Here is an 18,113-nt window from a genome sequence, read left to right as displayed (position 1 = left end):
AGCATGCAGTGTTCCAGCAGGGACCACCGCGGGGTTGCGGAACCAGGAGAACCCTCAGCAGCTCTCACCTGCTGTCCCGAGCTGCCTTCCACATCAGCGAGGCTTCCTGTGTCCCCAGTACTGCACAATCCCCACTGTCCGGCATGTTGTCCACGGGGGTTAGTACAGCAGTGTGTCCCACCCAAAGCGAAGTCCAGTGACTCCGGCACCGCTTGCATTCCTCCAGACGTGTGGTGATGGACCCAGTCATTCCGATACTTCGGAGCAAGGTAGGTTCTGCCAAGGCAAAACGGAGCCAGCGTTGACCTAGTCCATAGTGTGCAGGGACCTCTGAAGCACGTCGCAGGCTCGCCGTGCAAAATGTGTCCAGAAAACCTTCCTCGAAGAAAAAGGCAGAGGCCAAAGTGTGGGGACAGTAGGAGACTCTTTAATGCAGGTACAGCAAATTCAGCGGGCGTATGCATTTCGGCCGTGTGGCCTCGTCAGCGCCCAGAGTGTAACGGGAGGTGAGTTGAAATGCTGCTGCAGGTTGACGCCCCAATTAAAGTGCTAGTTGACTCCACCTGCTGTTAGTTCTTTCATGGTGGAGTGCACTTCAAGTCCCAGCATGCAGTGTTCCAGCAGGGACCACCGCGGGGTTGCGGAACCAGGAGAACCCTCAGCAGCTCTCACCTGCTGTCCCGAGCTGCCTTCCACATCAGCGAGGCTTCCTGTGTCCCCAGTACTGCACAATCCCCACTGTCCGGCATGTTGTCCACGGGGGTTAGTACAGCAGTGTGTCCCACCCAAAGCGAAGTCCAGTGACTCCGGCACCGCTTGCATTCCTCCAGACGTGTGGTGATGGACCCAGTCATTCCGATACTTCGGAGCAAGGTAGGTTCTGCCAAGGCAAAACGGAGCCAGCGTTGACCTAGTCCATAGTGTGCAGGGACCTCTGAAGCACGTCGCAGGCTCGCCGTGCAAAATGTGTCCAGAAAACCTTCCTCGAAGAAAAAGGCAGAGGCCAAAGTGTGGGGACAGTAGGAGACTCTTTAATGCAGGTACAGCAAATTCAGCGGGCGTATGCATTTCGGCCGTGTGGCCTCGTCAGCGCCCAGAGTGTAACGGGAGGTGAGTTGAAATGCTGCTGCAGGTTGACGCCCCAATTAAAGTGCTAGTTGACTCCACCTGCTGTTAGTTCTTTCATGGTGGAGTGCACTTCAAGTCCCAGCATGCAGTGTTCCAGCAGGGACCACCGCGGGGTTGCGGAACCAGGAGAACCCTCAGCAGCTCTCACCTGCTGTCCCGAGCTGCCTTCCACATCAGCGAGGCTTCCTGTGTCCCCAGTACTGCACAATCCCCACTGTCCGGCATGTTGTCCACGGGGGTTAGTACAGCAGTGTGTCCCACCCAAAGCGAAGTCCAGTGACTCCGGCACCGCTTGCATTCCTCCAGACGTGTGGTGATGGACCCAGTCATTCCGATACTTCGGAGCAAGGTAGGTTCTGCCAAGGCAAAACGGAGCCAGCGTTGACCTAGTCCATAGTGTGCAGGGACCTCTGAAGCACGTCGCAGGCTCGCCGTGCAAAATGTGTCCAGAAAACCTTCCTCGAAGAAAAAGGCAGAGGCCAAAGTGTGGGGACAGTAGGAGACTCTTTAATGCAGGTACAGCAAATTCAGCGGGCGTATGCATTTCGGCCGTGTGGCCTCGTCAGCGCCCAGAGTGTAACGGGAGGTGAGTTGAAATGCTGCTGCAGGTTGACGCCCCAATTAAAGTGCTAGTTGACTCCACCTGCTGTTAGTTCTTTCATGGTGGAGTGCACTTCAAGTCCCAGCATGCAGTGTTCCAGCAGGGACCACCGCGGGGTTGCGGAACCAGGAGAACCCTCAGCAGCTCTCACCTGCTGTCCCGAGCTGCCTTCCACATCAGCGAGGCTTCCTGTGTCCCCAGTACTGCACAATCCCCACTGTCCGGCATGTTGTCCACGGGGGTTAGTACAGCAGTGTGTCCCACCCAAAGCGAAGTCCAGTGACTCCGGCACCGCTTGCATTCCTCCAGACGTGTGGTGATGGACCCAGTCATTCCGATACTTCGGAGCAAGGTAGGTTCTGCCAAGGCAAAACGGAGCCAGCGTTGACCTAGTCCATAGTGTGCAGGGACCTCTGAAGCACGTCGCAGGCTCGCCGTGCAAAATGTGTCCAGAAAACCTTCCTCGAAGAAAAAGGCAGAGGCCAAAGTGTGGGGACAGTAGGAGACTCTTTAATGCAGGTACAGCAAATTCAGCGGGCGTATGCATTTCGGCCGTGTGGCCTCGTCAGCGCCCAGAGTGTAACGGGAGGTGAGTTGAAATGCTGCTGCAGGTTGACGCCCCAATTAAAGTGCTAGTTGACTCCACCTGCTGTTAGTTCTTTCATGGTGGAGTGCACTTCAAGTCCCAGCATGCAGTGTTCCAGCAGGGACCACCGCGGGGTTTTATGTCAGTAAAATTTCCAGCTAACTATAACTGGTGTGAAACCTATGGTTTTTTCAGTGAATTTCATAGGTTTTTTAAATGCTAATTCCTAACTATAACTGGTGTGAAACCTATGGTTTTTTCAGTGAATATATATATATATACATATATATATATATATATATATATATATATATATATATATATATATATATATATATATATATATATATATATATATATATATATATATATATGTATATATATATATATATATGTGTATATATATATATTACCTACTGGCGGTCGCCAGTAGGTATATATAGTTAGGATTTTTTCTCTATGGGATTTTTGAAAATTCTATGTCTAATAACTTTGGCGTTTGTGGACGGAATTGGCTGAAATTTTCAGGAAAATGGAACATTTTGTTTCTGAGCAGCCCCTGACAATTTGGGGGGGTTTCATCAAGGGGGGGCCGAGAAAAAAGGGGGTCCCAAAACACGTTTTTCCCATGTCAATTTCCATAGGGCGGTTGGCCTCACTTTTAGCTCGAACGGCTGAATGGATTTGCACGAAACTTGGCAAAATTGTAGGGACTGTTAGCCCGATGTGCCTTTGCTAGGTCTCAATATATGTGCTCCAGTGGATTTTGAGTAATTTAGGTTCAAAAAAAGATATATATCTGGGCGGAGCCTAACCACACATCTGATCTGATTGGCTGTCAGCACTTCATCCAAGAAGTGTTGGCAGCCATCTTGGGACCAATATACATGATAGCACCTCATTAAAAAGCATTGTAGTTAATAGAGGGTTTTAGGACTTTAGTTACATTATAAATCATTTGTTGATGGTACCATACTCGTTTTAGGAATTGTGGTGGGTTCTAAGGTGATTTTACCATGTGAAAAAACCTTCTGCTTTGATATCATGAATATTGTTTGAAAGAAAACTAATATCTCATGATTTTCCCACAGTGGTTTGGAAGGGGATCTATAAGCTAAACTGAAAGCATATTTTCTGTAAATTCACATTATCTTTCTCAGTCATGTGAAAATGAAGTCTGACATTCTCAGTAAAACATGTACATCCAACAAGAACAGAGACTGTCAGTTGATTCCTTTGTGTTCTACTGCAGCCTCCTAGAGTGTTCTAAAGAACAACTAGAGCGCTAACAGTCCTACTTATTACAAAGGTATGGCACACCTGAAGCCATCTTGATTGGAATAAAGTGGTAACTCTTAAAACATTTAATTTAAAAAGAAACAACATGAGGGGGTATATTTTGCCATAGAAAGTATGATTAGTGCTGCAGAATGAAAAATTAGGGCACATTTTGAGTGACTTCTCAAATCCTTTTCTATTTCATTAAAACATTCTGACATGCAGTCTCCCAAAATGGCCACCAGAGACAAAAGAGCCCAAATGTAGCCCAAATATCACCCAGATGTAGCCCAAGTATAGCCCAATGACAGAATGTCCCAGAGTGTTCTAAAGAACAACTAGAGCGCTAACAGTCCTACTTATTACAAAGGTATGGCACACCTGAAGCCATCTTGATTGGAATAAAGTGGTAACTCTTAAAACATTTAATTTAAAAAGAAACAACATGAGGGGGTATATTTTGCCATAGAAAGTATGATTAGTGCGGCAGAATGAAAAATTAGGGCACATTTTGAGTGACTTCTCAAATCCTTTTCTATTTCATTAAAACATTCTGACATGCAGTCTCCCAAAATGGCCACCAGAGACAAAAGAGCCCAAATGTAGCCCAAATATTACCCAGATGTAGCCCAAGTATAGCCCAATGACAGAATGTCCCAGAGTGTTCTAAAGAACAACTAGAGCACTAACAGTCCTACTTATTACAAAGGTATAGCACACCTGGAGCCATCGTGATGGGAATAAAGTGGTAACTCTTAAAACATTTAATTTAAAAAGGAACAAAATGAGGGGGTATATTATGCAATAGAAGGTATTATTAGTGCTGCAGAAAGAAAAATTAGGGCACATTTTGAGTGACTTTTCAAATCCTCTTCTATTTCATTAAAAAATTCCTACATGCAGTCTTCCAAAATGGCCACCAGAGACAAAAGAGCCCAAATGTAGCCCAAATATCACCCAGATGTAGCCCAAGTATAGCCCAATGACAGAATGTCCCAGAGTGTTCTAAAGAACAACTAGAGCGCTAACAGTCCTACTTATTACAAAGGTATGGTACACCTGAAGCCATCTTGATTGGAATAAAGTGGTAACTCTTAAAAAATTTAATTTAAAAAGGAACAAAATGAGGGGATATATTTTGCCATATGAATTATGATTAGTGCTGCAGAAAGAAAAATTAGGGCACATTTTGAGTGACTTCTCAAACCCTCTTCAATTTCATTAAAAAATTCTGACATACAGTCTCCCAAGATGGCCACCAGAGACAAAAGAGCCTAAATGTAGCCCAAATATCACCCAGATGTACCCCAAGTATAGCCCAATGACAGAATGTCCCAGAGTGTTCTAAAGAACAACTAGAGCGCTAACAGTCTTACTTATGACAAAAGTATGGCACACCAGAAGCCATCTTGATTGGAATGAAGTGGTAAGTATGAAAACACTCAATTTAAAAAGGAACAACATGAGGGGGTTAATTTTGCCATAGAAAGTAAGATTAGTGCTTCAGAAAGAAAAATTAGGGATCATTTTGAGTGACTTCTCAAATCCTCTTCTATTTCATTAAAAAAATTCTGACATGCAGACTGAAACACGCACTTTGAATACCAGCAGCAGACGTCCCTGGTGAGCAGTAGCTTTACTACAGTGATCTAATGTGCAACTAGAGTGCTAACATTCAGAATTTATGGCAAATGTGTGACACATCTGAATGCCTTCTTGATGGAACCAAAGTAAACAAGCATTGAAAATGCAATAGATCTCGCCCTCGTTTAAGTTAAAGCCATTCTGTTTGTAATGAGGTGGCTTTTTAGCTTTGCTTTTATTAGTGTTTTTTCAACTTTCATGTAAATAACATGCATCTGGATGCATATAAGTTTATGTATGCATGCATTTATGTTTGTATTTATATAGATATACAGATGATATATGTTTATATATGTATGTATATATATATATTCACTGAAAAAACCGTAGGCTATAGACCATATATAGTTAGGAATTAGCATTTACAAAACCTTGAAAATTCACTGAAAAAACCATAGGTTATAGACCATATATAGTTAGGAATTAGCATTTACAAAACCTTGAAAATTCACTGAAAAAACCATAGGTTATAGACCATATATAGTTAGGAATTCGCATTTACAAAACCTTATTTTACTCACACAAAACCATTGAAATTCCATATATAGTTAGTTGCACTAACTATATATCGCGCACCCGCAATCCACTGCTGATGATGTCACATATTACATCATTCATGACATGGTCAGTGACATCACTGATGACATCACAGATGACATCTCAAATGACATCACTGATGACAACATCCAGTGACTGTATGTTTTTGTAAAGTTAAAATATGTCTTACATATTGAAGAATGAGTGGATGTATAAGTGTCTGGATGAAGGATTTAGTAGGTGCATGACTGACTGTATGATTGAGTGATTAAATGTGTCTCACTGAGTGCATGGGTTAGTGACTAAACTGTCTTAATTTGTGCATCATTATGTCTGTTGTTCTGTAAACTGTTGCATGTGTTGATAAGTAGCTATATGAGTAACTATATGGGTTATTGATTGGTTGCCCAAGTATTTGTATGGGAGACTGAGTGTGTGTGGGTGGCTGGGAGGTGTATGACTCTGTGCATAGATGTGTGAGCAGTTGATTCACTAGATGTAGGGTTTCAAAAGTGCATGTGGAAACAGCTGTATGGGCGGTTGACTGTGTGCATGAGTGTATTGGTGAGTGAATGGATATCTCAGTGCTACATGTCAAAGTAAGTACATATGTAAAACACAGTACATGTGAGAGTTGACATATATAAATAACTGTGCATAAGAGCCAGTGAATGTGTGAGTGGCTGTATGGATCATTGTGAACTTGTATCAGGGATTGTATAAGAGAGTAAATATGTGTTAGTATATGTTTGAATAAGTAAAGTTTGTATAACTGTATAGTTGAGGAAATGGAGGTGTGATTGATTCTTTGCATGACTGACTAGGTGTGTGAGTAACTCCATGAATGAGTGACAATCTGTGAGTGTCTGTTTACACTGATTGTATCTAAGGTTATATTAGAGTCTGAAGAGGTTCATCGTATTATCACATGAATGATATCATCAGTGATGTGATCAGTAATGTCAAATGAGATGTCATCAGTGATGTCATCAGTGGTGTCATTTGAGATGTCATCAGTGATGTCATGTGAGATGTCATCAGTGATGTCATCAGTGATGTCACTGACCATGTCATGAATGATGTAATATGTGACATCATCAGCAGTGGATTGCGGGTGCGCGATATGTAGTTAGTGCAACTAACTATATATGGAATTTCAATGGTTTTGTGTGAGTAAAATAAGGTTTTGTAAATGCGAATTCCTAACTATATATGGCCTATAACCTATGGTTTTTTCAGTGAATATATATATATATATATATATATATATATATATATATATATATATATATATATATATATATATATATATATATATTCACTGAAAAAACCATAGGTTTCACACCAGTTATAGTTAGGAATTAGCATTTAAAAAACCTATTAAATTCACTGAAAAAACCATAGGTTTCAAACCATAGGTTTCAATGGCACATTTTGTTTCTGAGCAGCCCCTGAAAATTTGGTGGGGTTTCGTCAAGGGGGGGCTGAGAAAAAAGGGGGGTCCCAAAACGCGTTTTTCCCATTCATTTTTCCATAGGGCGGTTGGACTCACTTTTAGTTTGAACGGCTGAATGGATTTGCACGAAACTTGGCAAAATTGTAGGGACTGTTAGCCCGATGTGCCTTGGCTAGGTCTCAATATATGTGCTCCAGTAGTTTTTGAGAAATTAACGTTCAAAACAAGATATATATCTGTAACAACGCTCCGGGATGCGCTCCGGTCCGCTTACTTTTCGCGAAACGGAACTTTGCACGCAGAAAGCTGATTGGCTCTCCGGTGTCTGTCAACATTCTAAACAGTCCGGAGCGGCCGCCATCTTATCTCTCGGTAGGATCGAGAGAGAAGAAGAGGTGAAAAACGAAGGGGGAATTTATTGAATGGGGCAAGGTATACCCCTCTTGACCCCCTAGGAATGTTGTTGAGGTTATTAAAGGGTCCCGTGGGGAAAATAAAAAAAAAATGATTTTTCACGGTAGAAGCGCTTCACGGGCCGCGAACTGGGCCGAGAAAGCTGATTGGCTCTCCGGTGTCTGTCAACATTCTAAACAGTCCGGAGCGGCCGCCATCTTATCTCTCGGTAGGATCGAGAGAGAAGAAGAGGTGAAAAACGAAGGGGGAATTTATTGAAAGGGGGCAAGGTATACCCCTCTTGACCCCCTAGGAATGTTGTTGAGGTTATTAAAGGGTCCCGTGGGGAAAATAAAAAAAAAATGATTTTTCACGCTAGAAGCGCTTCACGGGCCGCGAACTGGGCCGCAAACTGGTAGCGAAACGGGAATTCGCCATTTTGTGCTTCGTTTTAATTGTTTAGAGACAAAAATTATCGCCGCACATCGGCCACAATGCATGAATATCGCTGAAAAGTCAGCGATATTCATGCATTATCCAGCAAATGCTCTTAGCCATGTTATCCACCTTCCATTGGATAACATGGCTAAAAACTGCTCTGTGCGTGAGCTTTTTTTTTTTTTTTTGCTGCGTGACGTTTGTTAACGTTTGATTCGATGGAAATCAGGAAGTGTTGACCACCATTTTGTCACTGCGAGTAAATATTTTGTTATAAATGAATCCTTATTGATAAACATTGTCTGCGCCATCTTGCGTTTTTGTCCAATGCCACAATTTTGTCGTGCACGGCAGCCATTTTAGATGCCTTGACCAGGGCCACTCTCTGCACGCCGCCGATCCTCAGCATGGCTCCCCACCCTCGCAAGCATGTCCCCCACGCACTGGTCACCCCCGCTCTCTCTCTCATGCATGGGCCATATACTTCCCCCCATCTGCGCTGCTCTTCTCTGAGAATCACACCCTGTGCCCGCCCGACACCTCCCTTTCACCCTATTCACTACCGCACCCTCTGACACTCCTCTTCCTCTGTGTCCGATTGTCCAGGCCGGACCTAGGCTATCACCTAGCCCTGCGGATGTAGTTTATGGCCCCAGCTGTAGAGTATCCAGACATGCCAACCCTCCCGATTCAGGCGTGAGACTACTGATTTCAGTGCTAGTCTTTCGCTTCCCGATTCCTGCAAGGAAAAACCCGGGGGCATATTACCAACAACTAGCGATAATTTTTGTCTCTAACTTGTTTAGAGACAAAAATTATCGCCGCACTTCGGCGAATTTTATCGCACATAAACCTTGCTATTAGCAAGGTTTATCGCAAATGCAATAAAAAACGGCCGCAATGCATGAATATCGTTGAAAAGTCAGCGATATTCATGCATTATCCAGCAAATGCTCTTAGCCATGTTATCCACTTCCCATTGGATAACATGGCTAAAACTGCTCAGGGCAGGTGTTAGGTTTTGGAGATATTCGCGCTTAGCGCGAATATCTCCAAAAGTTGGTAATAGGAGATAGCGATGGTTAGGGACTGTTTCCAGTCGCTAAAATCTTGGCACGCCCACTTTATTTATTTATTATTTATTTATTTATTTCTGAATTTGTAAAGCGCCTGGTTACACTGTCAGTGTGTCCTCGCGCTGTCAGAAGAGCCAGCTACTCCGTCAGTCAGAACAAGACGGGCTAGTCTTTAGGAAAGAGGAATGTTTTAAGTTTCCTGCGGAAGATGAGCTCCGATGTTTCCACTCTTAAGCTCAGGGGGAGAGAGTTCCATTTGTGTGCCGCCAAAGTACGAAAGGATCTTCCTCCCATTCTGGCTTTCTTGTGTCTGGGGACAGCGAGAAGGCCTGCTCCTAACGAGCGGAGTTGTCGGGTGGGCGTATAGGGGCAGAGAAGGTTCCGAAGGAAGGCCGGGCCCTTGCCATGTACGATCCTGTGACCAATACAAAGGACTTTGAAATCGATTCTTTCCTTGATCGGAAGCCAATGTAGTGTTTGTAGGGATTTTTTTGAGGCGGCTCTTCTGGGCAGCCGGAGGACTAGGCGAGCGGCAGCATTCTGAATTGTCTGCAGTCGCCGCCGACTAGTGGCGTTGGCACCTAGATACAGGGCATTGCCGTAGTCCAGTCTTGACGTGACAAGGGCGTGGACCAGGGTCTTCCTAGATGATTCTGGGAGCAGGTCGATGGTTTTGCGGAGTTTCCGTAGAATCGAGAAGCACGTACCAGCTACCCGTCTGGTATGGTAGTCGTAGTCCAATTTTGAGTCCACCCATACTCCAAGATTCTTGACCTGATCACTAGGGGTAGGGAGGGGCCCCAAGGTCTGCGGCCACCAGGCAGATGACCAGACTGAGGGGGGTTTTCCAACAATCAGCACCTCAGTCTTGTCACCGTTAAGACGGAGGCAGTTCTTCGCCATCCATCCAGCCAGCTCCTGGAGGCATGCTGAGAAGTTCGCGGCGGCTTGTTCAACAGGTTGGGTCAGAGCGACCACCAACTGTGTGTCGTCTGCGTATGTCACTACTTCCACCCCATAGCGTTCCGCAGTAATAGCCACGGGGGTGACATATAAATTAAAAAGGGTTGGACTGAGACTTGAGCCCTGCGGCACTCCTTGACTGAGGTCAAAGGTGTCGGAACGTGCTCCTCCTTGCTCCACCGAGAAGCTACGGTTGGTGAGAAAAGATTCCAGCCATAACCAGGCCATGCCTGTCACCCCTCCTTTCTTCAGATACTGTAGCAACGTATGATGTGCTACAGTGTCGAAGGCTGCACTGAGGTCCTGGTGCCCTAGTGCTGCCACATGACTTTGTGGCAGCACTAGTGACTAATGACTTTGCATGTCATTAGTGATAAATATCACTGATATGCAAAGCGGGCCCAAGATGGTCGCTATCTCCTTTTAGCTGTCACTAACTGGTGTTAGCGACAGCTTGGTAATAGGGAGATAATTTTATCTCTTTTTTTTTGGCTTTTAAAGCCAAAAAAGCGGAAATAAACCCCCTTGATAATATGCCCCATGATTTCTCGGGGGTTTCAGCTGACAGGGCTTGGTATTGTGTTACGTGCTAATTCTTCCAGGAAACGTCAGAGGGTCGATGCAGGGGTTCTAGAAGGTGTGATAAACCATTTAAGCCTCATGAACAAGCGCATGGTCTTTTAAAGATTTGTGAAGTACTCGGGGCGGCGGTGTGTGTGTGCCCTCTTTCAGGAGCGGGCGGGGGGGCACTGCCAGCAACTTGCCAGGCCAGGCAGTGTTCAACACGTGCATCACCCTTTCTCTGCCTGCTATTGCGCTCCATGCTTCGGAAAGGTAAGAAAAAGAACGTGCATTTGAGTTTGAAATGTCCGATCTTGTAGCAGTACACTTGCAAAGCCCACACATGACAATAACCCGATTCAAAGCCCCATTCACCCGATTTTTTAAACATATATAGCACTCCAACAAAGTTAGATTTTAAAACTTTATTAACATTTAAATATAACGAACGCAACAAAAACTGTAAATATATTTAACCATTTTTTGAAATTAACCAGAACTATAACGATAACAACAACAACAACAATAATATAACTTTTATGCCTAAATTACGCAAACATTTAGCTAATCTGCTAAAGGGGGGAGTCGCCATTTCTTTACAATAATCAATAATGAAAAATCCACATCAATAGGGTTGTCCGTTTTCTCGATGCAGCACTATAGTGCAACATACACAGCACCTGGGGTGTCAAGAGTGAACAGGTCTTTCTTTGTTCCTTAAGATGTTATCTGTGTCAACCTCTTCCGAGAATGCTGATGCGTTAGGATTTCCTTGTGTTTCTTAATAGCATTGGTGTCTGTTCACTTCTTTGTCAATTCTGTCAAGATGATAACTGCTTCATAAACAGACGATATCTTTGTTTAGTCATTAGTGTTAAGTGTGTCTGAAACTACAGTGCCCTTCTGTTTTTTTTTCTTCAGGCTCTACAGAGTTTTGTGTGTTGTTCTTTTGAGCGACAATTATTCCAGAGGTTTCATGTTCACTTGTTTTGTCCTGCAGTGAGTTAACAGCTTTAGAGAGTTCATGTTTATTTGCTATGTCCTGCTGTTCGTCAACTGCTTCAGAGACGTCAGCCTCATTTGTTATGTTTCAGTAGATCCTGGACCTGCCCAGCCGCGCCCAAAATGGCGCCGGTGTAAATGGGACTCATAACTGCTTGTTGTGTACTGGTTGCCCAACCTTGATATCACGAGATACATATGCAGTTTTGAAGCACATGGCGGAGGCTTGTCTGCTGTAGTGAGGCGCCCCTTTATCGTTTCAGTCGCCATTCCGCCCGCTTTTGCTACACTGTGCCTTTTCCGCCATTCAGCTGTTTAGCGCCCGCTCTTACGGCTACAGCGTCTCGCTCACCATGTAGTTGAGTTGCCCCCACTCTTGCGGTGCAGCGATAGGCGGCTTCCACAGGACTCTTAAAATGGCGGCCGGCTCTTCGGATTTGGGCCTGGTCCACTAAAATGGCCCTGGGACACCTTGGAACTCGGACGCTTGTCTGCCAGGGCTTGGGTTCCATTCTCGAAAGCGTCCCCTCAGCCTTGAAGATTGTACAAAAGTCTTGGGGGCCGTCGACTCCCGCAGGCTTCCGATGGGAAGCGGCTGCCATGATTGCTTGCGGAATGGCCACGGCGGAGCTACGAGATGGTGGTGCTCTCATGGTGACGCCAGCTTCAGTCTGAAACATCCAGAAACAAGGTGGGGCTTTCATCGTTTGGGAAAAAAAAATGTTTTAATCCAATGAAAAGTGTTATTTTTAGGTCACATGACCTAGTCTTACATAATTAGGAAAAGAAAAGTAAAATGAACCAATGAAAAGTTTTATTAACAAGTCACATGACCTGTTATGCTTACGTTACGCGCTGCGCGGCGCGCTCTGGATTGTTTCCGGGAAGCTGCGCCTTGCGCACCGGAGCACTTCCGGGTGCGCTAACGCGTCGCGTCATATGACGCATTACGCGACAATGCAGTTCCAGAATATAGTCAAAATGTCTCCACCAACCAGCGGTCGGAATACAACCGCTTTCAGCAGTCCAAAAAGTTCGGTTAAATCTTAAGAGCGGGAGCAACTCAACTACATGGTGAGCGAGACGTTGTAGTCGCAAGAGCGGGCGGTAAACAGCTGAATGGCGGAAGAGGCACAGAGTACCAAAAGCGGGCGGAATGGCAACTAAAACGGTAAAGGGGCGCCCCACGACAGCGTGTCTTCAGTCTTCAGGTCAAACGGATTGTGGGACAAGGTCCAGAATGGAAGATTCTTCAAAAGGCAAAAAATTCCGCCGGACCCCGGGAGCCGGCCGCCTATGCCGGGGGCGATCTCAGGCCTCACCAGGGCAACACGACTTGGGGAGGGGGCAGGAGCCAAGCGCCCCCTCTCAGTCCGCGCCATCTCACCGCCCCTCGGGGGCCTCCGTCAAGCGGTTTAGGGAGGCACCGTATCACATTGTTTTCCAATGCAGTCAGGTCCACAAATGGACCCCACTTACTTTGAATAGTGAAGCTGCAGCAGGTGCAAATAAGGTTTAAACAGTGTTACAAGAGCTGCTTAGAACTCTGAAGTATGGCACTCAACAACCAGGACTTATGCCATTTGTGTAAGGCAGTGACATGGAAGCAACTCAGGGACAAAAAGCATGAACGAACATTCACGTATGAAAATCTTATTTGGGGAAGGGGTAGAATCCAAACGCCCCCTGCCAGTTCGCGCCACTACACCGTATGTGGAAAATCTGAAGCCATTGTTCTACAAACTCTCAACGCTTGCTATCAGTGCATGAGTTTCATGCTCGATCGATTGAGCTAGCCGGATCGGGCAATAAAAAGTATAAAATAGTTATGTAAATAGTTATTTAATAAAATGTTTTACTCTGTTTCTTTGCTGGTGTGTTGTGTATATTTATAATATTTGCATAGGGTTTGTCGTTATTTTGGGCGGTGTGGGTGGTGGAGTCGAGCTGTCTTGCAGCCCTCATGGTGTGGAGCTCAGTTCATTTCACTATTTTCGTATTTCTCATGAAGGGTTGTTCCTAATGTTTGTATTTTATCGAGGTCAAAAAGAGATCGAATTAGTGGTCTACTGATTTTGCTCGATTACTTTTATTTTTTTACACGATTTTTCACTATCTGCAAAGACTAAACAGAGTATTGCGACGTTGTGCTTGTTTGTAAATAGAGAATGATCCAAAGAGAACCAATTGTAAAACAGTAAATGCTTGGATAATAATCAATCAAATGGAGAGACAAGCAGGTACGACGGATTACAACAGGGGTAAAGGTCTGCGTTAACTACCGTTCACTATCTGCAAAGAGAGAGTACTACTAAGAGAAAAGAGGGGAGTGGGGGGGGCAGCGTTCAAAGCACATCAGCGTGCATAAACACGAAAACGTTTTTAGCTATCACGTACTTGACATTTGACAGCTTTTGATATTTGCTATTAAAAAACCATTGAAATTCACAGAAAAAACCATAGGTTATAGTCCATATATAGTTAGGAATTTGCATTTACAAAACCTTGAAAATTCAATGAAAAAACCATTGGTTTTAGGCCATATATAGTTAGGGATTTGCATTTAGAAAACCTTATTTTACTCGCATAAAACCATTGAAATTCCATATATAGTTATAAGCGCTAACTATATACCGCGCACCCGCAATCCACTGCTGATGATGTCACATATTACATCATTCATGACATGGTTAGTGACATCACTGATGACATCACTGATGACATCTCAAATGACATCACTGATGACATCACTGATAACATCTCATTTGACATGACTGATCACATCACTGATGATATCATTCATGTGATAATACCATGAACCTCTTCAGACTCTAATATAACCTTAGATACAATCAGTGTAAACAGACAGTCACAGACTGTCACTCATCCATGGAGTTACTCACACACCTAGTAAGTTATGCCAAAAATCAATCACACCTCCATTTTCTCAACTATACAGTTATACACACCTTACTTATTCAAACATATACTAACACATATTTACTTTACTCTCTTATACAATCTCTGATACATGTTCACAATGATCCATACAGCCACTCACACATTCACTGGCTCTTATGCACAGTTATTTATAGATGTCAACTCTCACATGTACTGTGTTTTACATATGTACTTAATTTGACATGTAGCACTGAGATATCCATTCACTCACTAATACACTCATGCACAGTCAACCGCCCATACAGCTGTTTCCACATGCACTTTTGAATCTATACATATAGTGAATCAACTACTCACACATCTATGTACAGAGTCACACACCTCCCAGCCACCCATACACACACACTCAGTTTCCCATACAAATACTTGGACAACCAATCAATAACCCATACAGTTACTCATATAGCTACTGATCAATATATGCAGCAGTTTGTAGAACAACAGATATAATGATGCACAAATTAAAACAGTTTAGTCACTAACCCATGCACTCAGTGAGACACATTTAATCACTCACTCAATCAGTCAGTCATGCACCTAGTAAATCCTTCATCCAGACACTTATGTATCCACTCATTCTTCAATATGTAAAACATATTTTAACTTTACAGAAACATACAGTCACTGGATGTTGTAATCAGTGATGTCATCAGTGATGTCATTTGAGATGTCATCAGTGATGTCATCAGTGATGTCACTAACCATGTCATGAATGATGTAATATGTGACATCATCAGCAGTGGATTGCGGGTGCGCGATATATAGTTAGCGCTTATAACTATATATGGAATTTCAATGGTTTTATGCGAGTAAAATAAGGTTTTCTAAATGCAAATCCCTAACTATATATGGCCTAAAACCAATGGTTTTTTCATTGAATATATATATATATATATATATATATATATATATATATATATATATATATATATATATATATTATATATTCACAGAAAAAACCATAGGTTATAGTCCATATATAGTTAGGAATTTGCATTTACAAAACCTTGAAAATTCACTGAAAAAACCATAGGTTATAGACCATATATAGTTAGGAATTTGCATTTACAAAAACTTATTTTACTCGCATAAAACCATTGAAATTCCATATATAGTTAGATGCGCTAACTATATATCGCGCACCCGCAGTCCACTGCTGATGATGTCACATATTACATCATTCATGACATGGTTAGTGACATCACTGATGACATCACTGATGACATCTCAAATGACATCACTGATGACATCACTGATGACACCATCCAGCGACTGTATGTTTCTGTAAAGTTAAAATGTGACTTACATATTGAAGAATGAGTGGATGTATAAGTGTCTGGAAAAAGGATTTAGTAGGTGCATAACTGACTGTATGAGAGAATGATTAAATGTGTTTTAATGAGAGCATGGGTTAGTGACTAAACTATCTTAATTTGTGCATCATTATATCTGTTGTTCTACAAACTGCTGCATGTGTTGATCAGTAGCTATATGAATAACTGTATGGGTTATTGATTGGTTGTCCAAGTATTTGTATGGGACACTGAGTGAGTGTGTATGGGTAGCTGGGAGGTGTGTGACTCTGTACATAGATGTGTGAGTAGTTGATTCACTATATGTATGGGTTCAAAACTGCATGTGGAAACAGCTGTATGGGCGGATGACTGTGTGCATTAGTGTATTAGTGAGTGAATGAATATCTCAGTGCTACATGTCAAAGTAAGTACATATGTAAAACACAGTACATGTGAGAGTTGACATATATAAATAAGTGTGCATAAGAGCCAGTGAATGTGTGAGTGTCTGTATGGATCATTGTGAACTTGTATCAGGGATTGTATAACAGAGTAAATATGTGTTAGTATATGTTTGAATAAATAAGGTGTGTATAACTGTATAGTTGAGGAAATGGAAGTCTGATTGATTGTTTGCATGACTGACTAGGTGTGTGAGTAACTCCATGGATGAGTGACAGTCTGTGACTGTCTGTTTACACTGATTGTATCTAAGGTTATATTAGAGTCTGAAGAGGTTCATGGTATTATCACATGAATGATATCATCAGTGATGTGATGAGTAATGTCAAATGAGATGTTATCAGTGATGTCATCAGTGATGTCATTTGAGATGTCATCAGTGATGTCATCAGTGATGTCACTAACCATGTCATGAATGATGTAATATGTGACATCATCAGCAGTGGATTGCGGGTGCGCGATATATAGTTAGCGCATCTAACTATATATGGAATTTCAATGGTTTTATGCGAGTAAAATAAGGTTTTGTAAATGCAAATTCCTAACTATATATGGTCTATAACCTATGGTTTTTTCAGTGAATTTTCAAGGTTTTGTAAATGCAAATTCCTAACTATATATGGACTATAACCTATGGTTTTTTCTGTGAATTTCAATGGTTTTTTAATAGCAAATATCAAAAGCTGTCAAATGTCAAGTACGTGATAGGTAAAAACGTTTTTGTGTTTATGCACGCTGATGTGCTTTGAACGCTGCCCCCCCCTCCCCTCTTTTCTCTTAGTAATACTCTCTCTTTGCAGATAGTGAAGGGTAGTTAACGCAGACCTTTACCCCCATTGTAATCCGTCGTACCTGCTTGTCTCTCCATTTCATTGATTGTTATCCAAGCATTTACTGTTTTAGAATTGGTTCTCTTTGGATCATTCTCTATTTACAAACAAGCACAAAGTCGCAATACTCTGTTTAGTCTTTGCAGATAGTGAAAAATCGTGTAAAAAAATAAAAGTAATCGAGCAAAATCAGTAGACCACTAATTGGATCTCTTTTTGACCTCGCTAAAATACAAACATTAGGAACAACCCTTCATGAGAAATACGAAAATAGTGAGATGAACTAAGCTCCACACCATGATGGCTGCAAGACAGATCGACTCCGCCACCCACCCCGCCCAAAATAACAACAAACCCTATGCAAATATTATAAATAGACACAACACACCAGCAAAGTAAACGGGTAAAACAATTTAATAAATAACTATTTACATAACTATTTTATACTTTTTGTTTCCCGATCCGGCTAGCTAAATCGATCGAGCATGAAACTCATGCACTGATAGCAAGCGTTGCTGCTGATGCTATGCAGACAAAAACTGGTTTTCAGTTTGTACATTCTTTAAGATTTTTCCATCCAAGGCTGGTTGAGAGTTTGTAGAACGATGGCTTCAGATTTTCTACATACGGTGTGGTGGCGCGGACTGGGAGGGGGCGCTTCGCTCCTGCCCCCTCCCCAAGTAAGATTTTCATACGTGAGTGTTCGTTCATGCTTTTGGTCCCTGAGTTGCTTCGATGTCACTGCCTTATACAAATGGCATAAGTCCTGGATGTTGAGTGCCATACTTCAGAGTTCTAAGCAGCGCTTGTAACACTGTCTAAACCTTATTTGCACCTGCTGCAGCTTCACTATTCAAAGTAAGTGGGGTCCGTTTGTGGACCTGACTGCATTAGAAAACAAT

This window comes from Lissotriton vulgaris, chromosome 8, assembly GCF_964263255.1.
Source record: "Lissotriton vulgaris chromosome 8, aLisVul1.2, whole genome shotgun sequence".
Classification (NCBI taxonomy): domain Eukaryota; kingdom Metazoa; phylum Chordata; class Amphibia; order Caudata; family Salamandridae; genus Lissotriton; species Lissotriton vulgaris.
The sequence above is the reverse complement of the archived record's forward strand: the minus strand, read 5'-3'. Positions refer to the sequence as shown.